This window comes from Coregonus clupeaformis, chromosome 27, assembly GCF_020615455.1.
Source record: "Coregonus clupeaformis isolate EN_2021a chromosome 27, ASM2061545v1, whole genome shotgun sequence".
In the NCBI taxonomy this organism is placed as follows: Eukaryota; Metazoa; Chordata; class Actinopteri; order Salmoniformes; family Salmonidae; genus Coregonus; species Coregonus clupeaformis.
Genome location: NC_059218.1, coordinates 36,945,054 through 36,960,946, shown reverse-complemented (window position 1 = coordinate 36,960,946; position 15,893 = coordinate 36,945,054).

Below are 15,893 nucleotides of genomic sequence, written 5' to 3'. Positions count from 1 at the left end.
CATTGTTTATAAGTAGGGGTTAAACGAATAAGAAGTTAGAGCGGCCATTTCAATCTGAGGCGTCGCTCTCCGGATGTCATGACATCTGTCACTTATGCTGAAGCTTGTGATCTGAATAAACCTTATGATCAAAGTTCAGTATGAGCGGACTCCTTTGTTTATCAGCAATAATTGCCACCATTCACCCGATACGACAAAAGCTTTGCACACTCTTGGCATTCTCTCAACCAGCTTCATGAGGAATGCTTTTCCAACAATCTTGAAGGAGTTCCCACATATGCTGAGCACTTGTTGGCTGCTTTTCCTTCACTGTGCGGTCCAACTCATCCCAAACCATCTCAATTGGGTTTAGGTCGGGTGATTGTGGAGGTCAGGTAATCTGATGCAGCACTCCATCACTCTCCTTGGTCAAATAGCCCTTATACAGACTGGACGTGTGTTTTGGGTCATTGTCCTGTTGAAAAACAAATGATAGTCCCACTAAGCGCAAACCAGGTGGGATGGCGTATCGCTGTAGAATGCTGTAGTAGCTATGCTGGTTACGTGTGCCTCGAATTCTAAATAAATCACTGACAGTGTCACCAGCAAAGCACCTCCACACCTCCACACCTCCTCCTCCGTGCTTCACGGTGGGAACCACACATGCGGAGATCATCCGTTCACCTACTCTGCGTCTCACAAAGACATAGCGGTTGGAACCAAAAATCTCAAATATGGACTGATCAGACCAAAGGACAGATTTCCACCAGTCTAATGTCCATTGCACGTGTTTCTTGGCCCAAGCAAGTCTCTTCTTCTTATTGGTGACCTTTAGTAGTGGTTTCTTTGCAGCAATTCGACCATGAAGGCCTGATTCACGCAGTCTCTTATGATCAGTTGATGTTGAGATGTGTCTGTTACTTGAACTCTGTGAAGCATTTATTTGGGCTGCAATATGATGTGCCGTTAACTCTAATGAACTTATCCTCTGCAGCAGAGGTAACTCTGGGTCTTCCTTTCCTGTTGCGGTCCTCATGAGAGCCAAATTCATCATAGCGCTTGATGGTTTTTGCGACTGCACTTGAAGAAACTTTAAAAGTTCTTGACATTTTCCAGATTGACTGACCTTCAAGTCTTAAAGTAATGATGGAATGTCGTTTCTCTTTGCTTATTTGAGCTGTTCTTGCCATAATATGGACTTAGTCTTTTACCAAATAGGGCTATCTTCTGTATACCAACCCTACCTTGTCACAACACAACTGATTGGCTCAAACGCATTAAGAAGGAAAGAAATTCCACAAATTAACTTTTAACAAGGCACACCTGTTAATTGATAAAATGCATTCCAGGTGACTACCTCATCAAGCTGGTTGAGAGAATGCCAAGAGTGTGCAAAGCTGTCATCAAGGCAAAGGGTGGCTACTTTGAAGAATCTCACATATAAAATATATTTTGATTTGTTTCACACTGTTTTGGTTACTACATGATTCCATATGTGTTATTTCATAGTTTTGATGTCTTCACTATTATTCTACAATGTAAAAAATAGTACAAAAAAGAAAAACCCTGGAATGAGTAGGTGTGTCCAAACTTTTGAATGGTACTGTATATTTCACATACACCATGTGCATGTCATTTATAAGTACATGTATTGCATTGAATGCAAGAGTGTTTTGCAGTAGGTTTTTGTTTGGAGATTGAGTTAATTGCTAAAGCCTGTATCTGTATGGCCACATTACCTCTGCGTTTTCATAGTTGGCGCTACTGTTAAGCCATGGCGAGAGATTCTAGACGTTTCATAGACTGTCCTCAGCGCTCCCGCATGCACAGTAAGATCTATGACTGTGGCACCAGACACAGATCAGATAAGATCTCCACCAGTCCTGAGAGAGAATGCCATGAATCTCGCCTGTCTAAGTAATTATTTCTCTCTCTCTCTCCTGCGATATGTTTATACATATCCCTGATGTGTGTATGTAATGCCATTCTATTTGGCTATGTACAGATCCTGTTGTATTGCTGCATTACCATAGTTAATATGTACTGTATATACAGTGCATTCGTAAAGTATTCAGACCCCTTGACTTTTTCCACATTTTGATACGTTACAGCCTTATTCTAAAATTGATTCAATTAATTCCCCCCCTCATCTATCTACACACAATACTCCATAATGACAAAGTGACAACAGGTTTTTAGAAATGTTTGCTAATTTATTTAAAATAAAAAAACTGAAATACCTCACTTACATAGGCCCCCTTGGAGTTTGCCAAAAGGCACCTAAAGGACACTCAGACCATGAAAAACAAGATTCTCTGGTCTAATGAAACAAAGATTGAACTCTTTGGCCTGAATGCCAAGCGTCTCGTCTGACTTCGAGGTCCAAAGTTGAGTTTGAGGGGTGTAGGCTATTAGCCAGACAAAACCTGCTGGGTAGTGGCTGACTTTATCCTCATGCCGACTACTTTGTTAGGATATTGATAGATTAATTATGAATGACTAATTATTACACCCTGAAACTGTGTGTAATGTGTTAGAAATGTGTGAGTGTAGGACCAGTAAAGACTCAGCAATGTGAGTAAGAGTTAGGCCAGACAAAGGACAAGGAGAACTGTCTACAGACAACTGAGAAACCAAGATAAAGAGGCCTCCCAATTTAGGAAGGGGAGAAACTGTTATAAAAACATGGTGCAGAATATTGTGAGAACGGCAATAACTGAGTAATGCAGGGAGTAGGCTATGATAATAAAGTGTGTGTATGCATGTGTGTGTGTGTGTGTATGTATGTGTGTACAGTGGGGGAAAAAAGTATTTAGTCAGCCACCAATTTTGCAAGTTCTCCCACTTAAAAAGAAGAGAGAGGCCTGTAATTTTCATCATAGGTACACGTCAACTATGACAGACAAAATTAGATTTTTTTTCTCCAGAAAATCACATTGTAGGATTTTTAATGAATTTATTTGCAAATTATGGTGGAAAATAAGTATTTGGTCAATAACAAAAGTTTCTCAATACTTTGTTATATACCCTTTGTTGGCAATGACACAGGTCAAACGTTTTCTGTAAGTCTTCACAAGGTTTTCACACAGTGTTGCTGGTATTTTGGCCCATTCCTCCATGCAGATCTCCTCTAGAGCAGTGATGTTTTGGGGCTGTCGCTGGGCAACACGGACTTTCAACTCCCTCCAAAGATTTTCTATGGGGTTGAGATCTGGAGACTGGCTAGGCCACTCCAGGACCTTGAAATGCTTCCCTACGAAGCCACTCCTTCGTTGCCCGGGCGGTGTGTTTGGGATCATTGTCATGCTGAAAGACCCAGCCACGTTTCATCTTCAATGCCCTTGCTGATGGAAGGAGGTTTTCACTCAAAATCTCACGATACATGGCCCCATTCATTCTTTCCTTTACACGGATCAGTCGTCCTGGTCCCTTTGCAGAAAAACAGCCCCAAAGCATGATGTTTCCACCCCCCATGCTTCACAGTAGGTATGGTGTTCTTTGGATGCAACTCAGCATTCTTTGTCCTCCAAACACGACAAGTTGAGTTTTTACCAAAAAGTTCTATTTTGGTTTCATCTGACCATATGACATTCTCCCAATCCTCTTCTGGATCATCCAAATGCACTCTAGCAAACTTCAGACGGGCCTGGACATGTACTGGCTTAAGCAGGGGGACACGTCTCGCACTGCAGGATTTGAGTCCCTGGCGGCGTAGTGTGTTACTGATGGTAGGCTTTGTTACTTTGGTCCCAGCTCTCTACAGGTCATTCACTAGGTCCCCCCGTGTGGTTCTGGGATTTTTGCTCACCGTTCTTGTGATCATTTTGACCCCACGGGGTGAGATCTTGCGTGGAGCCCCAGATCGAGGGAGATTATCAGTGGTCTTGTATGTCTTCCATTTCCTAATAATTGCTCCCACAGTTGATTTCTTCAAACCAAGCTGCTTACCTATTGCAGATTCAGTCTTCCCAGCCTGGTGCAGGTCTACAATTTTGTTTCTGGTGTCCTTTGACAGCTCTTTGGTCTTGGCCATAGTGGAGTTTGGAGTGTGACTGTTTGAGGTTGTGGACAGGTGTCTTTTATACTGATAACAAGTTCAAACAGGTGCCATTAATACAGGTAACGAGTGGAGAACAGAGGAGCCTCTTAAAGAAGAAGTTACAGGTCTGTGAGAGCCAGAAATCTTGCTTGTTTGTAGGTGACCAAATACTTATTTTCCACCATAATTTGCAAATAAATTCATTAAAAATCCTACAATGTGATTTTCTGGATTTTTTTTCCTCAATTTGTCTGTCATAGTTGACGTGTACCTATGATGAAAATTACAGGCCTCTCTCATCTTTTTAAGTGGGAGAACTTGCACAATTGGTGGCTGACTAAATACTTTTCTACCCCACTGTATATGTGTGTGTGTGTGTGAACTGATGGTCAGGAGAGCAGTTTTAGAGTGGAAAACTACAGCCCGCCTACAGAGGGGAGGGATTTTTTTGTATGACGTATGAGTATAAAAGATGGACTCTGAAATTGTGATGGCAGAATTCTCAATGAATATAGATCTCTGACTATGCAGATTGGGACTCTGTCCATTGTTTAAATCCCAAAAGACTTACAACCTTTTGGGAGATGCACAGAGACACTGAAATAGTTTGTTAAATAATTCACATAACAGCTTGGTCCTTCTGAGCCGGACTCCAATACCCTGTTTCTGTCATTCCAGGTAACTCTGAAAACCGTCGACGGGCGAATGATACATTCGTAAATAGAAAGTCCTGCCCTATGAAATTAAGGGTTAAAACAGGCCAGAGGACACCTGATTAATGACAGAGACGGTGACGGAATCCAAACCTACATTGAATCTCGGCTGCAAGGATAAGGTCAGTAGTCTTTATTCATTACTTGGTGAAATTGATTTGAGAACTTGCTATAATATTGACTTAGGGTAACGTCATAATTTAAAGTAGCAAATTGATCAATGCGTATCCATTTTAAGGTAGCCAATTTAAGGTTGTAGCCGGTAGCCTATTTAAGGTTGGTGGGTCCATAACGATTCACGGTAATAGGCCATTACCAAAAGAAACTACCCGGTGTTGAAATAGAAGGAACTATTAAAAGTACACCTATGGGATGTAACCTGTAAGAGATTATAGAACAGTCAACAAATAATCCGGGTTAAACAAATACAAAAAGTACACCAGAAGGAATTAAAATATCATGTGTGAGAAATAGAATATTAGTAAAGTCAAAAGTCACAAACAACTGTAGATTTTGCTGTAACTCTATCCGTGCTGGAGCCTTATAAACTCCAGGTTACCGATGGTGTTAACCAATAATCATGTAAGGTTGTATACCTGTGAGACCTGATGTTTGCTCAAAAGTCACATCTATGAATAGTTCCAGGTGGTTGTATAGAGAAGAGGGAGAACCCATTCCTGTTGTATGAGACTGTCAGGAATTATCAAGATTACATTGTGAGGATAAATTCCTCCGTAAAGTATGAGATAATTCTGGGGGACTAGTCAAGATTACATATACAGGAAGGGGTGATTCCAGGTGTTGTGGTGTGAAGCTGTTTTGAATTACTTGTTAAATTGACTTGTTATATAGAAGAGGTGGCTAAGGGATTTTTAACAGTACCAACCATGGGGGGCAAATCCTCACAAGAGGTCCCAGAATTTACTGGGGACGAGAAATACTTGATGTAATTAAAATGGAATCCAGGGATAGAAGAAATCTCCATTATGTACCCAGGTGGAGGGAGAGGTATGGTTTTGAGGGACGTCTGGACGCAGATAAACTCGATTCCATGCTTAAACAGATACATAAGGTGTGTAAAGGAGAAAGAAGCAGTGAGAGAGATGAGAGAGTAGGAGGGGGCCAGTACCCAACTGATAGCCTTACCTAATCTATTGGCAGGGAATGAAGGGGCCCAGCAACCTTAGATGTATACAGTAATAATAATAATAATAATAATAATAATATGCCATTTAGCAGACAGGCCATGAACACAGAGGACGTGGCCCGAGCGGTAGATGGAATGACCCACCCCAAAACAGGAATAGTAAGGTTTGGGCTGCCGTTAGAGGGCAGTGGGTTTCAGGGGATGCCCAGAGGACACTTTTGCCATGGGCCGATCACGGAGAGTATGTTGGGAAAATAACTGAATTTTGTAATAGCCTCAGAGAACATTACCATCGTCATGCAGACTTCTCTAAAGCACACGAGTGTAAACAAAAGGATAGTGAGACTGTCAGCCAGTACTTAGAGAGAGTTAAAGATGTGTTTAACGCAAACAGTGGCATACTGGAACCAGACCAGAGATAAGCAGAACCATTAAAAGGACTTTGGTGGGTGGCATCGCTAGCTGAGGTTAAACGATATGCAATTCATCATGAGCAGAATAACAGACAGGACAGAGCCAAGAAAGAGCAGAAAGGAGCAGAGTACCTAATGGCCACTCTTGGGGAAATAGCGGGTAAAGGCAGGGAAAAGTGAAGGCTACAGCGGGGGAGGTCGGTGCTTCAACTGTAACAAAGGAGGGCATTTCGCCAGAGAGTGTAAGGCCCCATGCAGATACTGTGGTAAGACAGGCCATAACTCTTTTCAATGCAAACCCAAAGGAAAAGGAAAGAAAGAAAAAAGAGAGAAGCCTAACAGACGTCTATTTCCCAGCTTTGAGCGTGAGGAAGAGGAAGATAAGGCGTGACTAGTCCTTGAGGGAGAAAGAGTAGACTCTAGTCAGGGGGAGACTACGGAAACCATTGATCCAAATGGTGAAGTGTTTGAATTGGCTACTATTGACTTAGCACTTCAACAGGAACATAAACCTTATTTGACATTGACAGTAATGGGTAAGAAAATTAAATTCCTTTGTGATACGGGAGCCTGCAGGACAGCAATCTGTGCAACAGACAAGCCAGATGGAGTCAGGATTGATGGGGAGAAAATCATAGTGTGATCTGCCTCTGGTCATCAATTTATTGAAAGGTTATCAGCCCCAATAACCCTAAAACATGACCAATCAGGAGGAGAGGCAACCATACCCATCCTGATATCTAAGCTGTGTCCTGTAAATTTACTAGGACCTGATGTAATGACTAAATTGAATGTGGCCGTCATTTCCACTGAGAGGGGAATGAAAGCACACATAGTCAGAGACAATATGGTGGTCTGTGGGGAAGGGGAACCATGTTATTGGTATAGTCAAGATTTGTTAAGGGGGGGAATAACTGATGTTCCCCGAACCTTGATGGAACTTGCTGATGATATAGTACCAGGTCCCACTAAAATGTCCCCCGATGACCTACACTGTACTCTCTGGTATGACAAACACCCAGGTCCAGATGCAATCTATGAGGAAGCATTATTTAAAACCACAGAAAGGACTATAGCCTTGAAATGGTTTCACTATGACAACACCCACGCAGCAGTGGAGGTGGAACTAGGGCCCCAAAGTTCAGGGAAAGATGGAGCCCACATGTGTCCCTAGCAAAGGAGCCAGCAGAGGACTGGAAAGACATGGGCCAGTGTGTATCCAAGGGCAAGAGGATCACTGATTGGGTCAATATTGTGAGTGGAGATCAACACAGCCCATCCACAGATAGGTATCGTCGGAAATTGAATTGGAGAGCCAATTCAGATCCCGGAGTACATTTAGATGAGAATAGCAGATACTGAGGAGAGGAATACCTGTTGACAGAACAACAGGAGTCAGACTTAAAAGAAGTTCCAGAGCATTTGTGGTCCCGGGGTCCAGCAGTACAGGTGATACCCAAATCTAATCATAGGCCATATCAGAAGCAATACCCTATGAAACCAGAAGCAATAAAAGGTTTGCAGTTTACCAAGAGCAGATTGGGAGGGACCTTGAGGAAGTGCCAATTTTTGGGGAGATAGTGAGGCCAGAAACTAAGGGGCAGTGTCCTGGAAATCACAGTCTGTTTTGTTTTAGTTTTTCAGTCCTGCTGGGAGTATATTTGATGATGGGTGAGAAATAATTAATATAATATTGTTCAAAGCCAATTTAGGATTTCCATTAAGGAATGTCAATCACTACATTGGATATTAATACTATGGAGATAAATTCAATATATGCTGGTCAACTACGGCATGTGTTTGGTGTTATTTGTAGCCTACTTAGAAATGACAGTTACCTATATCTGCTGTATTCTAAACAATGACAGATTGGGGGTTTCATAAGAGGTGGCTATAATTTTAGTTGATAACAGAGGTAATTAGATTTGAGAAAGGTTGAATTGCATTGTTTAAGCAAGAATGGCATTAAATTCATGCTTTCTAGTTATGTGTATGCAAATATGTTATTCATTTTTGGTGGTGTGTGGATAGAATTTACTAATGCCAGGATTTAGTAAACGAAGCAGAGAGATGTAGTGAGAGCAGTGGAAGGGATACCCCACCCTAAGAAGGGGTACACCAGTTCAGAAGAGATATGGAAGGGCTGACCGCCAGCTTTAAGCTGAATACAGGGGTTCTAGAGTGGGCAGAAGAAGGGGTTTATGGAGATAAATTGGCACAACTCTGTGATAATCTGAGAGAATATTGTCACAGACATGCCGACTTCTCCAAAGTCCACGAGTGTAAGCAGGGAGACAGTGAGACTATTAGTCAATACCTAGGAGAGAAGAGAGGTTACGGTAGCAAAGACAGACAAGAAGGAAATGGTAATAGTGGAGACAGGAGTGAGTGGAAGTGTTACAATTGTGACAAAACGGGACATTTTGCTAGAGAATGTGAGGAACCGTGTAGTTACTGTGCAAGGAAAGGGCACCAGTTAAGAAACTGTAGGCAGAAGGGGAAGAGAGAAATCAGGAGTCCTCATGACCTGGCTATTTTTGGTTGTTGTTTTTTTTATTGGGGTTTTCAAATAAAAAACAACACACCTAGTATGATGTTTATAAAGGGTTGTTGTTTCAATTTTGGGGGGGTTTCAGCAGGTCAAGGGTGATAGGTCTTGGAGGAGCACGCACAGTGAATTTTATGTTTTTTTGGTTTTGACTGAGTTTGGGGTATATATGATTTCTTATGAGAATGAATGTCATGAGGACTTAATGAACACTTGGGATAAGTAACATTTATGAAATATTTAGAATAATGGTAATGTTTGGTATACTATGGGATGGAACAGTTTGTTGAATCATTTCAATTGCCTCTGAACTATGTTTTAACTTTCTGGTGTTAATTAATCATCCACACTGTTAAATTCTAAAGGCATGAGAGGAGGACTTTAAGATAGTTTATTTTACCAAGTTGAGGGTAATTTATAATACTGTGAAAAGTGTGAAGAAGATTATAATTTGGTAATAATATGATTTGAACCATAAAATAACAGAAGAGAGAGAGAGAGCTTTCCCTGAATGAGAGATACCTGTTGCTAGTCAATTGTACTAATCTTGGATTACTTTTACGGGATAGAAGTAAATTGAGGTATTATCAAATATTGTCATTTAAATTTCATTTTTAGTATGCTTTAATAAACAACAAGTTGGTATTTGAAACTAAATTAATGCAATGAGCTGCAGTAATCAGAGGAAGGCACAATCTAATGCGAAACAGCTATTACCTAGATCATTTATTTAGTAATGAGATCAGGAAGATAGGAGCAATAAAGAAGCAAGGGACAGTCTCAAAAATAAATAAGGGATGGCAATTGGATGATAAATTATCAATATTACCTAAGTGATTGTTTAGGTAGGTGGTAATATTGACACATGGGCAGTGACATGTGTCAAAAGGAGGGATGGATGGTAGAGCAGATTAGACAACACTTTGTTGCATATGGGATTACTAATTATTATTATTTTTTAAACTTTTGTTCAAGATGTGTTATCTGTGCTCAAATTAATCACCAGGGCAGACAAAGGGCACCTCAGGGTGAGTATCCTCCGGCTAAGTACCCTTTCCAGCAATCGGAAATTGATTTTGTAGAGTTATCACGGAGTGAAGGGAAGAAATTTAGAGTAACCCCAGATAAAGATGGGTTATCCCCCTTTGAGAAAGTGTTTGGAAGACCTTACAGAATGCCACAGTTGGCAGGACCAGACAGGCAGACATAGAACTAGAGAGCACCCTAGCAGAACACATGAGAAGGTAGTTTATTAACCACACCTGTATGTCAGAGGTTTTGTGCCCCACAGGTGAACTAAAGGAGAAGGTGACCCACTCTATATAACCTGGAGACTGGGTGTGGATCCAATCCTTAAAGAAGAAAAACTGGAAGTAGCCCCGTTGGGAAGGTCCATATCAGGTCCTGTTGGTGACGGCCTTCGCTGTAAGAATTGCGGAAAGATCCACCTGGGTGCATGTCACACACTGTAAAAAGGTAAACCCAGCTACACCTGACGAACAAACACAGAGTTAGGAGAAAGAACCGATCACCACTAGGGCTCGGGGGTTGGCTCCTTAACGAAGATTCCCTTACCCTGTCTAATCATCCCTGTGTGAGTTCGATAGAAGGTAAAGCAATGGGTTGGCCTCTGGCGTCTGACATGTTCTCAGGGCGAGGGTGGGGATTCACAGGTCTCCTGACGGTAGGTAGCTGTCTGATTGTGTGGGCCATATTCCTAACACACTCAAACCCTCCTGATCCGCCAGAAGTAGTAGTTAACCTAACACAAGTTGATAAAATAATACCTGAGCACAGTCTACGAAGGCATAGGAGACAGCTAGACGTAGGGAAAGGGGAAGTACTAGGGACTGTAGGGAAGGACATCACCTTTGAGATCTTTGCGGACCAGTTGGGGAGTTGGGGACTACTGGCTGGTACTATCGTAAAGGATGGGAGATATATATGTATGTCACCATGTACATCCTGGGACTATGTAGTTGCTCATACTGAGCAGGGGGGGGGGGATATGTCAATCTCCATACACAGTTTAAGGATAGGTGGAGTATTGTGAAAGTAGGGAATTACCAGAAATGGCAGTGCGACCCATATAAGGGTAGGTACTGTCTGAAAGTCTGAATTACGCTAAAACAGGTTACAGACCTGACAAGTGAGATATCCTCTTCAACTGGGGCACCCTATAGAGTAAACCTCTCTGAGGGAGGTAGTGAGACCGGGGCTGTGGTGAAGATAGTGCAAACTATAGACCTGAAGGAAGTAGTACAGGTGGAGACGGGGTATAGGGATCCTAACCTGTGGTTGGAATGGATTCAGTATACGGCAAGAACTATGTCTAAATAGCACTGTTATGCCTGTGGTACAGCCAAACCAAGGTTAACAACTACTCCGTTCCCCTTGACAGGCTTTAACTCTCCGTCAGGTTTATCCTCCATGATTAAATTGTTCAAGCCACCTGGGAATATGGTGAAGGAGTCTTGTAGTAATTTGCACTATCTGTATCCCCCGATAACAAAGTCACCCCGACCTAGGTTGCCTCCGTTTGAAGTCTAAGGGGATTCTTATTATTGTTTTTCTAGGACTAATAAGATAGGATACAGGGTAGGGCATCTTAGCTCCTGCTCCCACACAGAGAATGTCACAACTAAAGAGACCATGACTAATCTCTCCTCTTTGTTGCAGCCAGAGGATTTTAGGAACCAAAACCAGGCCCGTGCTGACATCTGGTGGTTGTGTGGTGATAACAGATTGTGAACTCACCTACATACGCAAACAATCAAACGTGTCAGAGACTGGTGAGTTGTCACATAGAAAGTGGGACCTCCTCCCGGGATCCTTTGATGAAAGGATATATATTGATGGGATAGGAGTACCTCGAGGGGTTCCAGAAGAATTCAAAGCTAGGAATCAGATCGAAGCTGGGTTTGAATCAAGTCTTTTCTGGTGGTCAACAATTAATAAAAACGTAGATTGGATAAATTATATTTACTATAACCAGCAAAGATTTATAAACCACACTCGTGATGCAATGAAGGGATTGGCTGAGCAGACAGCGGCAACTAGCTTAATGGCATGGCAGAATAGAATAGCTTTAGATATGCTTTTGGCTGAGCGGGGCAGAGTTTGTGTTCTGTTTGGATCTATGTGCTGTACTTTCATCCCCAACAATACAGCACCGGACTGGTCTGTGACCAAAGCGCTTCAGGGACTCACCACGCTGGCGAATGAACTGGCTGAGAACTCTGGTATTGATAGCTCCCTAAATGGTTGGTTTGATAACATATTTGGTAAATGGAAAACTATTGTTGTAACTATTCTGGGTGCAGTTATAGCTTCTATGGGTATACTTGTTCTTTGTGGATGTTGTCTTATTCCCTGTGTCCGAGGGTTGGTGAGCAAGGCGATGGAGAAGGCGGTTTCCCAACAGATGGTGAGATACGGCCCAATCCCGGACTCCGACCTAAGGAATGAAGGATATGACCTACCAGGCTTGGTGGAGGACGACGACGATTCAGATAGTTCGAGACTGGATGTTTTCCTAGAACTCTAAATCTCTAGTTTAAAAGTTATTGTAATGATCTTTTGTGTATTAAAGTCTCGTTTTAAGTATGATGTACTAGTTACCATTGCTAAAAAGTAACGTTACACTTTTAATCATGGGGTAACCCTGATAAACCTGTATTGAATGAGACAATTTTTTATGTTTTTATATGCAAACCAACTTATATACTTCAATGAGTGTGATTCATTTCTATAACAACATATATTTTGTATGTGCGTAATAATTAGTCAAAGGGTGGATTGATAGATTAATTATTAATGACTAATTATTACACCCTGAAACTGTGTGTAATGTGTTAGAAATGTGTAAGTGTAGGACCAGTAAAGACTCAGCAATGTGAGTAAGAGTTAGGCCAGACAAAGGACAAGGAGAACTGTCTACAGACAACTGAGAAACCAAGATAAAGAGGCCTCCCAATTTAGGGAGGGGAGAAACTGTTATGAAAACATGGTGCAGAATATTGTGAGAACGGCAATAACTGAGTAATGCAGGGAGTAGGCTATGATAAGAAAGTGTGTGTATGCATGTGTGTGTGTGTGTGTGTATGTGTGTGTATATATGTGTGTGTGTGTGTGTGAACTGATGGTCAGGAGAGCAGTTTTAGAGTGGAAAACTACAGCCCGCCTACAGAGGGGAGGGATTTTTTTGTATGACGTATGAGTATAAAAGATGGAATTCTCAATGAATAAAGATCTCTGACTATGCAGATCGGGACTCTGTCCGTTATTTAAATCCCAAAAGACTTACAACCTTTTGGGAGACGCACAGAGACACTGAAATAGTTTGTTAAATAATTCACGTAACAGATATTTAATATGTAATTTTTATTAAAAGTTTATAAATAGCAGCTAAATAGCAGCTAAATACGGTATATAGCTATATATAGTACACTGTATAATGAAACAATCCCTAGTAAGCTAGTGTTTTGAGGGTGGACTGACTATATTATTTGGCATTAATAGACTGGTTTTACACACTACAACTTTCTATCCAAGCTGGGAGAGAGCGTGAGGACGGCCCATGTCGTGCAGATTCAGGTAAATCTGTAATGTTTGAATTTCAAACTTTAATTACTGAACAAGTAATTACCCCGACCTTACGGGGTCCAGTGATTAAGGGACCTTACAGATAATTATATGTGTGGGGTACAGAGATGGGGTAGTCATTCAAAAAGCGTGTTGTTGAACACAATGAGTCCATGCAACTTATGTGATTTGTCAAGCACACTGTCCACTTTATTTGGTCTTGACCTGGCCCTAGAGTTCATAATTTCATATCTCTCACTCATCACACACACATACACCACTCGCTGGCTGATTCTTGTTGGCCCTTATGCACCTCATATGTGAGACCACATTTTAGCATATCTGTGTGTCAGCACCAAATGGGCTTGTTCTTCTTTCAGTCTGACTCTCTTATTTATCTTATGGCCTGAGACAGCCCTGCACACCAGAGAGTACCACCTGACACTCCAAACACCATTTGGTCATTGCCTGATGAATAGGTTAATAAAATGGAGTTTTACATACAGTAACATACAATAATATTATGTATCTTTTCACTCCAATTTAGATCACACAAACAGTAACATAAAAGAAACTACTAAAAAAAACTGTAACATTAGATCAAAGAGAAGGTAGCCTCTGCCTTGTGCCAGTTCATTAGGCCTAATTACCTTGTTACATCTGTAGCTGTATAGTCCTGCTGCAGTTTATGTACAGTACCAGTCAAAGGTTTGGACACACCTACTCATTCAAGGGTTCTTCTTTATTTTACTATTTTCTACATTGTAGAATAATAGTGAAGACATCAAAACTATGAAAGAACACATATGGAATCGTGTAGTAACCAAAAAACTGTTAAACAAATCAAAATACATTTTACATTTGGCATTCTTCAAATAGCTACACTTTGCCTTGATGACAGCTTTGCACACTCTTGGCATTCTCTCAACCAGCTTCATGAGGAATGCTTTTCCAACAATCTTGAAGGAGTTCCCACATATGCTGAGCACTTGTTGGCTGCTTTTCCTTCACTGTGCGGTCCAACTCATCCCAAACCATCTCAATTGGGTTTAGGTCGGGTGATTGTGGAGGTCAGGTAATCTGATGCAGCACTCCATCACTCTCCTTTGTCAAATAGCTCTTATACAGACTGGACGTGTGTTTTGGGTCATTGTCCTGTTGAAAAACAAATGATAGTCCCACTAAGCGCAAACCAGATGGGATGGCGTATCGCTGTAGAATGCTGTAGTAGCTATGCTGGTTATGTGTGCCTCGAATTCTAAATAAATCACTGACAGTGTCACCAGCAAAGCACCTCCACACCTCCACACCTCCTCCTCCGTGCTTCACGGTGGGAACCACACATGCCGAGATCATCCGTTCACCTACTCTGCGTCTCTCAAAGACATAGCGGTTGGAACCAAAAATCTCAAATATGGACTGATCAGACCAAAGGACAGATTTCCACCAGTCTAATGTCCATTGCACGTGTTTCTTGGCCCAAGCAAGTCTCTTCTTCTTATTGGTGACCTTTAGTAGTGGTTTCTTTGCAGCAATTCGACCATGAAGGCCTGATTCACGCAGTCTCTTATGATCAGTTGATGTTGAGATGTGTCTGTTACTTGAACTCTGTGAAGCATTTATTTGGGCTGCAATATGATGTGCCGTTAACTCTAATGAACTTATCCTCTGCAGCAGAGGTAACTCTGGGTCTTCCTTTCCTGTTGCGGTCCTCATGAGAGCCAAATTCATCATAGCGCTTGATGGTTTTTGCGACTGCACTTGAAGAAACTTTAAAAGTTCTTGACATTTTCCAGATTGACTGACCTTCAAGTCTTAAAGTAATGATGGACTGTCGTTTCTCTTTGCTTATTTGAGCTGTTCTTGCCATAATATGGACTTGGTCTTTTACCAAATAGGGCTATCTTCTGTATACCAACCCTACCTTGTCACAACACAACTGATTGGCTCAAACGCATTAAGAAGGAAAGAAATTCCACAAATTAACTTTTAACAAGGCACACCTGTTAATTGAAATGCATTCCAGGTGACTACCTCATCAAGCTGGTTGAGAGAATGCCAAGAGTGTGCAAAGCTGTCATCAAGGCAAAGGGTGGCTACTTTGAAGAATCTCACATATAAAATATATTTTGATTTGTTTCACACTGTTTTGGTTACTATATGATTCCATATGTGTTATTTCATAGTTTTGATGTCTTCACTATTATTCTACAATGTAAAAAATAGTACAAAAAAGAAAAACCCTGGAATGAGTAGGTGTGTCCAAACTTTTCACTGGTACTGTATATTTCACATACACCATGTGCATGTCATTTATAGGTGCATGTATTGCTTTGAATGCAAGAGTGTTTTGCAGTAGGTTTTTGTTTGGAGATTGAGTTAATTGCTAAAGCCTGTATCTGTATGGCCACATTACCTCTGCGTTTTCATAGTTGGCGCTACTGTTAAGCCATGGCGAGAGATTCTAGAT